Source organism: Peromyscus leucopus, chromosome 8b, assembly GCF_004664715.2.
Source record: "Peromyscus leucopus breed LL Stock chromosome 8b, UCI_PerLeu_2.1, whole genome shotgun sequence".
NCBI lineage: Eukaryota > Metazoa > Chordata > Mammalia > Rodentia > Cricetidae > Peromyscus > Peromyscus leucopus.
In genome coordinates this window covers 42,659,562-42,669,193 of record NC_051086.1, presented here as the reverse complement: position 1 = coordinate 42,669,193, position 9,632 = coordinate 42,659,562, and positions in this window count along the sequence as shown.

Here is a 9,632-nt window from a genome sequence, read left to right as displayed (position 1 = left end):
CCCCACAGAGCAACAGAAACTGGATCTGTGGACCCAGGCATGGCATCTAGTGCTAAGTGGGCCAGGCCAAGGATGAGTCTGGAAGGTGACTCCAAGCTGCAATGCTGAGTTCCCAGTTTGCCAGTAGCAGGATTAATGCTAATCACCCAATCAGCTGACATCCCAAGTCTTTATTTGTGTGTCAGTGTGTGTATATGACACATGTATGCAGGTGTTCATGGAGGCCAGAACAGGGCATTGGATCCCCTGGAGCTGGAGTTATAGGTTGTGTGAGTCACCAGATGTGGGAACTGGGAATTAAACTCAGGTGCTCAGTACACTCTTAACCACCGAGCCCTCTCTCCAGCTGCTGACACACACCATCCTTTGGAACACACAGCATCAGGATGATGATGTTAGATCAGGGGAGGGGAGCAGTTCTTTGTCACGGCTCTCCTTCCGGTGGTGCCCCAGCCAGGCTGCTTGAAGGGCGATGCACAGCTGTGCCAACACTGTGAGGAACAGTGATGGACGTTTTCATCATCTCTGTGGCAGACCTCAGAGAGACAAGTGCAAAGGATGGGGGATTGGTTTAGGTTCCTGGTATGAGAGGCTTTAGTCCATGATCACTGCATTGGTGTTTCTGAGCCCCTGTTAAGGCACAGCATCCTGGCAGGGACCTGGGTGGAAGACGCTGTCAGCTCATGGTGGCCAGGAAGCCAGCAAAGAGGAAATGGTGGGGTCTCAGTATCCCCATCAAGGGTACATGTCCAAAGACCCAACTTCCTCCCGCTAGGTTATACCTGCCAAAGCTTCCGTTTCCCCCAAATAGTACCACAGACTGGTGACCAAGTCTTTAGCATGTGAGCTTTTGGGGGAACATTTCAGAAGCAAATCCAGCAAATGGGCCAAGCCAGGGCTCCAGAACTCACTAGTTTTCTCTCACCCCGCAGAAGCACCTGGTATGACATGAGGCCATGACAAATGGTCCTGTCTTCAAATGTTGGAACTCAAGTTCTCCAAACCCAGTCCATGGAAATGCAATACCGCTCTCAGCGTTGTGTCTGTGGGCTCGCTCACTGCACAGCTACATGAACCCCATCTCCTCAGTCTGAGGAGCAGAGGCTCTGGCTCTCAAAGGAAGGTGGGAAGAAGATGGCATGTGACTGACACTCACCTTGAGGCTCCAACTGCCAGCGTTTGCTCTTTGGCTTTTATGGCAAGTAACCATCAGGCACTGCCACTGAAATGATGAAAAGGGCTAGTTCTGCCTGCCAGTCCCAAAGTGAGGGTGGGCATGAGAGCCCTCAGAACCAAGGGCATCTGCTGAGCTCACTCGTGGTCAGATCTGCCTGCTGGCAGTGTGTGGATGGTTGGAATACCTGCAAATAGTGTAACAGATAATGGTGAATTGGGAATATACAAAGAACTACAACAGTAGAGACCAAATAATCTGATTGGAAAATGGGCAAGACCCAGGGATACTAGACAGCTTAGTAAGACCTTGTCTGAAAGCTAAAAAAAAAAAAAAAAAAAAATGGCGGGAAGACACAGTTCAGTAGTTGAGTACTTTCTTGGCACGGGTAAGGCTTGGGTTCAGTTCCCAGTACTGCCAAAGGGTGCAGGGAGAAGGGGGGGAAGGGAGAGAGAGAGGGAGGGAGAAAGAGAGGTGGAGAGAGGGAGCCCTACTGTCTGCTGGTGAATGTCCACTAATGTGTGTGGTTGAGGTGATTCTCACACAAATGATCCGTTCACACAATTCAAAGGCTCAAGTTCACAGAGTCAGGAAGAAGAGTGGTGGTTACCAGGGCCCAAGGGGAGATGGAGAAGGTTTAATGAGTCCAGAGTTCAGATCTGCAAGATGAAGCCCTGAGATCTGTTCCACAGTGATGTGAGCAGACTCCACACTATTGACCTATCCCTAAAAATAGCCCAGTTTACATCTAAAAAGTTCCACAAAGGCTTGAGGTCTCGAGTCACTGTAGATTGTGGGACTCTGGTCTCATCCTCTGTTGGTCCTGTAGCCACGAGCTGACGAGCTTTGGCCCAGTGTTCCCACTAGGATGTGCCCCCATCAACAGTAGTGGGCCGCAGCAGGTCACAGGCTGAAAGTCCAGAGCTGTAAGTCCATGGCAGCTCAGGTATTTATATCATGACAGCGCTGACCGACACAGACTAGCTAAATGGAAAAAAAAAAAAAAAAAAAAAAAAAAAAAGCAAGACAATCTCTCCCTGGATCTCTTGGGACCCCCCTTCTGAGAACCTGGGAGCTGTAAGCGAGGGGTCACTGTGCAGGGAACTCACACTCACCCAGTTGCTTCTGAGTGGCAATGCACCTGGGGTCCAAGAAACCAGATGCCAGGAGGCAGGGTGGGCCACAAGTACCTTCCCAGCTGGATCAGGTTATGGTGGGGCAAACAAGCCAGCCTTTCTGCCTGTCCCAGCGCTGGCACACAGAAGTCACAGCCCAGGAAAGGGACCTCCACAGCCGCCCTCAGCGCGATGTGTTGCTGGCAACAACAGATAGAACAGGTGTTGAAATCATTTCTGCAGAAGGTTATTCTTTGCCGATTCTGCCTGAGGCATTCTGGAATGTGCCAACAGAAAGGACTGCTTTACAAACAGTCACCCAGCAGGTGCAAGTCGTGGGTCACTGTCCACAGCTCTGCTGCCCACAGTGCAAGCAGCCACAACTGTCCTTACTTTCAAAACGCTCTTTTCTGGCCTGTCTTAGGGTTTCTATTGCTGTGAAGAGACACCGTGACCACCACGACTCTTATAAAGGAAAATCATTTAATTGGGGTGGCTTATGTTTTCAGAGCTTTAGTCTGTTATCATGGTGGTGTCCAGGCAGACACAGCTAGAGAAGGAGCTAAGAGTCCTACATCTTGACCCGTAGGCAACTGGAAGTGAACTGTGTCACTGGGCATGGCTTGAGCATAGGAAACCTCAGAGCCCACCCCCCACGGTGACACACTTCCTCCAACAAGGCCACACCTTCTCATAGTGCCACTCCCTATGAGTTTATGGGGGCGAGTTATGTTCAAACTACCACATGGCCCATGCCATCTTCTGCCCAGGGTGTTCAGAGTTGCCTGGAGAGGAAGGCCACACTAGCATACCTCTTCCCTTGCAGTGGCCCCCACTGCATTAGGTAGGGGGATAGCGCTCCATTGAAGTCTACTTTCCCAGGAGTGAGGCGCTCGGCCATGTTTTCTCAATGGAGGAACTGGTACAGGGGGCAGGAAGAGCGGCCAGGCAGCTATGGAGGGTGACTTCAGAAGACTCCCATCTTGTCTGGGTCTGCCATTGAGTTTTACAAGTGTCCTTTGTCCTCTACAAAGAGGTGGCCTCCTGCAACTTCTGTGGTGTCTCTGCACCGGACCAGAACATTCTTCCACAATTCCCACAAGAATGCTACAGGGTCAGGGCACGTGTTCATGTGTGTGCACACATGCACGCCTGTATGCCTGCCCGTCTTCATGTGCATAGACGTTCATACGTGTGAGTGATGATCTTGGCTCTCCAGTGGAAGCGTGGGGTTTGGAGGCTCAGATATCAGTTACCCAGTTCTGGTCACATGACAGCTTAGTGGGCACTGGCTTCTGCCCAGCACATGCTAGTGATCTGCCAGGATGTAAATGTTCATCTCTCAATTTCTATGTCTGGCCACGGCTATGACTCCAGATTTTTCTGATGGAGGAGGAAGCACAGCCAGATGGAGTCCTGTCTGTGGGTGCTGCTGGGAAGACCGGCCCTGCAGCCACTGCAGCCACATGAGTCTGCCTCTCCTCCCAGGAAGGAAGAGAGGCATTCTGGCTGTGGGGAGGAGGTGGGCCCTTGGGCTGAGGATGAAGACTTTTAGCATGTCATCGAGTCCCTGATCTTAGGTACAGTACCGTCCTAAGCCTGCAACAGCATCACTTCATTAGTGATGACACTGTCACCGGGTAATGTGTCCTTTGTCCTCTCTCCCCACACTCTGCCCTCCCCTGGAAGCATGGGGCCATTGTGCTGAATGGGCTAGGCCTGTGAGCAATCATGCCGAGACATCTGCTTGCCTTTGGCACCTTTCCATTCCCACTTGGCTACCCAGAGACACGGACACAGCTCCCTCTGCAGAGAAAGAGGCCAAAGAACTAAACAGCTGTTCGCATCCCTGTGCAAGAACTCCAGTTCAGTAGCTACGCCAGGCTCCTTTCTATCGTGTAGCCATAAAAACTAGGCTCAATGCAAATACACTTTAATAGCCTGCTCATTGGACTCAGCTGGGCAGAAGGTTGGGGTTCCCTGGGAGAGGACACTCAGAGTCGGTTAGCTAGCCAGGCGTGGGTGGAGCCAGTTTCCAGAGGGCTGCAGTGAAGAAGAGAGAGGAAAATCCCAACAAAAGAAGGGCAAGGGAATGAGACACCAAAGGGAAGCATCCTGAGGGCTCCCTCCTCTGTGCTGAGGCCTGTAATCTCAGCACTTGGAAGGCTAAGGTGGGAGAAATGTAAGTCTGCGGTCAGCCTGAGCTGTTTAATGAGAACACCCAGGCAGAGCTGCACTCCGTGCGATGGTCGGTGCTGCTGGGGCCATGGATGATCCACGCCTTTTCTAAGGAAGGGCTGCAGCTTCGTTGACGTGACATGGTAGTTCTGCCCTTCAGGAACTCCTCCCTGGAAGCCCCGGCCCGCAAGAGGCAGTTAACACTGGAAACATGTCGCTGACTTAGAAACTATTACAACGCAGGGTTGGAGAGATAGCTCAGTGGTTAGGACCTCTTGCTGCTCTTGCAGAGGACCCAGGTTCAGCCCCCAGCACCCACATGGTGCTCACAACCATCTGTAACTCCAGTTCTAGGGGGAATTCGATGCTCTCTTTTTTTAGACGGAGAGACACTGTATACATGTAATACACTTACATCCACACAGGAAAACACATAAAATAAAAATCTTTTTAAAAGAAAGGAAAAGAAACTTTCATCACACCTATTTCAGAAACTAAAGTAATCCACCTATTTAAAGGGAGGTGGCTTCAGCTGCTACAAGAAATTAGGGAACCTAGACTCTAGGCAGTGCTCCACAAAGTCCCTTGAGGACCTTGGGGACACAGGTACAGCCCCATAGATATGACCCAGGTACTTAGGGATCAGGGGCTTTAGGCACTGCTCCATACATCTGCTCCATGTCCTTAGGAACCAGGGACTCCAGGCACTGCTCCATTCAACTGCTATAGGTACTTAGGGACCAAGGACTCCAGGCACAGCTCCAGACAACTGCTTTAGGCACTTGAAGACCAGAAACCACAGGTGATTTGTGCCTTTAATCCTAGCACTTGGGAGGCAGAGACAGGTAGATCTCTATGAGTTCAAGACCAGCCTGGTCGGCATAACTAGTTCAAAACCAGCTAGTGTAACATAGTGAGACACCCTGTCTCAAACAACAACAAAGGACCAGACACTCCGGTCACTGTGCACACACCTGATCTGGATCCATAGGGATCAGGAACCACAAACATTGCTCTAGATGCTTCTGGATCTTGACACTCTGACCACCGCTCTTGGTGCTTGGACAATACTGAATGCCTTATCCAGTCCCTTTCCTGATCGCTCTTTAGCATCTTTGACTCCAGAGATACCTGCAAATATACTCAGTGGCCACACTTCTCCCTCCCTGAGTGCTCAGCTCAGCAATGACCTCAGCTCAGCTAAACAATGCAGGATCAATTCTCCCAGTGCTGACACACCTTGCAAACAGCAATATGAACAAGATGGGCAGAACACAGGATCAGCTCTGATGGGAACCAGATCTTAAAGGAACATTGAGAAGGAACTGTCACGCCTCCTGAAGGACACTACAGTCAGGCCCACGGACAAATGGCTAACTGTGCCTGTTGGCATACCGAAGTGCTGGCCTCCAGGCTCTCAGCGTCTGTGGCTCCTCTCAGCTCTTCTCTCCGCCACCCCTAAATTTCTCCAGCTCATGGGCCTCCCTTCCCCCAGCTTCTCGCTCATATATAATCCTGCCATTCCAGCCATGTGCTCTTTGCTCTCTTGGTTCCCTTGATCTTCTTGGCTCTCTCTCTCTCTCTCTCTCTCTCTCTCTCTCTCTCTCTCTCTCTCTCTCTCTCTCTCTCTCCTCTCTCCTCTTTCTCTTCCTCTCATGGCCCTGTTCAGGCTACTGGTCATGTTTAGTCTGCTACTTTCCCTCCCTACTCTGGATGGAACCTTCCAGATGTCCCTGGCTGTACTCTTCCTCCTATCTACAATAAAAATCTTCTCCTCAGCCATAGCTTGGATCTCTCATGTCCTCACTTTATACAGTGGCATTTCATCTTCCATCTGAATGCTGAGAAGCCCCTGATTGGCCAGAGGCGAGCAGAACAGGGGAGTGGACAGCAGCTTCAGGGAGTGGGGCTCTATGCCTTGCTTGGGAGAGTGGCCTATGGAGCACACTGTTACACTCTAAGTTTGTGACTGTGTGTGTGTGTGTGTGTGTGTGTGTGTGTGTGTGTACTTGTATTTGTGGCTGTTTGAGAAAACTTTGTTGTGTGGAATAGTAGCCCATAGTAATTGGTAGAGAAATGATAACATTGCTTTGTGGCGCGCGCTCATTGGAGAGTGCTAAGCGTGCGAATGTGTTAGGCTAGGTTCGGGAGGCCTTCACCCTAGAGTGGTGCAGACTAGGAAGTTTGCTTTAGGAATGGCAATCCTCTTGTACCCCTAAGAGTTGCGAGCTTGCCTTACATTGATAGGCTCTTAGACCCGACAAGAAGACATCACCAGTTACCTGGCATACAGAAGTCAAGTCTCTCATTGCCGAAGGGTAAGGTGAGTACTTACTGAATTGATAACACTGATCGTCGCCACGCGTCCCTTTGCCAGTCATCAGGCAGCATTCCCAACACAGTTACACACACGACACCACATGAACACACACCTCATCTTAAAGATTGTAATATATTTTTATTAAGATGAGTTTTATACTTTGTGCCACACCCTCACATTGATGTGCAAAGATCATACTCTCTTATTTCTCCCTAGAATTCGAGTGGAAAGTGGGCTCTCTTCTCTCTCTAGTGATTTATGTGACATTGACAAAAAATGCAAATTACACTATAATTTGTAAGTAAATTTATATGATAAGAAAGGATGAAAAAGTGAAGTAGAGAAGTAAGATATAAGACCAAAAAAGTTAGGGCCTGTATAACCTTTAGAAGATTTGAACAGATTATAAAACGTATGTGGTAGATTGCGGGGGTGCCATGCGTGCGTTGTGCATGTTGGTTATGTGCTAGCTGAGGGTGTGATGCAGCCCCAGAAGCCAGTTTGGAGAATGTAAGAGGCTCTAGTGGTATCCCCTGTGGGCATGCTTGTAGTATAAAGGCTTGTTTAGAGCACTCAAGACATAGCCGAAGAAGTTGCTGGGAAGGGAAGCAATTTGGACCATCAAGGGTTCCTTAAGGAGAGGTACGGAGTGCAAGGATAGGCATCGGGAAACCAGTGAGACCAACTGCACGACAAGCCCACACTCCCTATAGATATGGACAGGATCTGAGGAGATGAATGATTCGCCAGTAGGTGTGTAGATGCGTGAGATATATGAAATGATCAGGAATTGATCTGGCTGCTATATCCTCAGATGAATTTATATGAACTAGGCATTTCACACAGACTCTGCTGGTATTATATCAAAGAACACTTAGAAAGGAGGCTCTATTATACTACTTCTATATAATGCTTTATTAGCAGATTTGACCCTGATGCTTTTACATGATACTATCGTCACAGTTTCTCTTCTGGTACGTAGATGGATCTGCGAGTTGTTAGATAGGCACATCAACATCACTCGGCCCCTCAGTCTAGGTCCTCCATGCGTCCACTACCAAGACAGGCACGAGTAATTGACTTATTGTTGTATACAATACATACAAAAGCAAAGACGTTTTTACGGTAAGGTCTAACACTATTTATTCATCGAAGAATATATTAGTTAAGAATGCGCACCATATTTGTTTCGCGTAACGTAGTACCCGTTACAGCTATCTTACCCTGCGCGAGCACTGTGGTCTCCAATAGCAGCCAAATTTCTAACGCTCTCTACTCCTACACCCAGCCATGTACCCAGTGAACTATATAGATCAAGACCCATGCCTAATGTGAGAAGCGCCAGTAGCCGGAGGCGACTGAGGCGCGCCTAGAGAACGGAGCAGGAGACTACTCTCTAGACTATCTGGGAACCTCATGGACAAGGAATCCAGAAGACCAGCACAATGGACACGCAAGGTATCTGAAAAGCAAACGATCACACTCAAGATGGACCTCCGCATCTGACAGCCAACGAGAGACCCAACCATCAGGGCTATTGTTCACCTCTCACCCACACTCAGGTGTAAGAGTCAGCGAAGCGTTAAGGGCAATAATAGGATTTTCCACGGCATATTTCTTCTTAGTTAAACTTCGACAAAATCAGCGCCGTCCTAAGTATGTGACTCTTAAATACCTTGCGCAGGAGACGGCGCGAGAGTCCTTGCAGTGTTGACCTTACTCGCGGGTACTGCTCGCGCCTTGCTATAGAACCAGGCAGCACGCATTCTACCCTGACCTCAGGCTGCCATCGTCATCAGTGGGTTTCCACGGCAGAAGAGAGGAGATGGCAGAAATAGCAGAAAAACCCCAGGCCTACTGCACACAGATGTAGTCTGGATCTTATCGCAACTAGTCCCTAGAAGCAGAACTCTCACTGGATGCCTCCTGTTGACGAGATGGGTCTATGCAGCGGACTGCCTCGGGTGGCTAGCGGCTGCAGAGGGTGGCTACGGGCATGGTTGTTCTTGCTGGGCTCGGCTAGAGGCTTTGCTTAGAATGGCTCCTGCAGGACTCTGGCGTGCAGACATCGTGATTTGTCCAATGGCTTGCTGGCGTGGTTCGGCATCATGACACCAGTTGTCCATGTAATTAAAAACTGGGTCTTTGCAGGCTTCAAAGTGCCTTTCAGAGGAGTTTGAAATTAACACATAGGCATGAGAAAGTGTAGTGCCACCGCAGTGCGCCTGAGATAAGCTGGATCCCATGCCTTCTCTATTGGCTGTACTTGAATGCAGGACTGCATTATTCCTGCTCCTCTTATCTCACCTGTAACGTTCAAGAAAATGCGACCAAATACAGTCTCATATGTGCTGTACATTCTGACACACAGTCTACCGCTTCTTACTGTCTAACCGTTTGCCTCCCATGGCTCGAATCTGACAACTAGAGATATAGAAGCGAGGAGCTCAGTGCCAGTTCTCACTCTTATAAAACAATCTTCTGGACTAGTATATCGTTGTATGTCTCAAACATATTCAATGGTATCAAGTTGTAAAATTACTAGCAGTACATGTTCGTGACGTGTTTGCGTTTATCTTCTTCTGTACTGTGCTTTATATGTAAATGTCAACCATATTTATTTCTACACTTAAACTTGTGAGTTACCTACTAACCTTCATTCACCTTCTAGAAACATCCTCTATTTATATATATATTTTGCTATCTACTGTGAATAACCACGTCTAAACGGTATATCTTTTATACATGCTCGTAGTTTTTGGTTGTTGTGTGCCTGCTGTATCACTAGGTATTTCGACTCTGTTTAAGCCCATATGTGCTTCGTGCTTGTGCCCAACTGCATCTC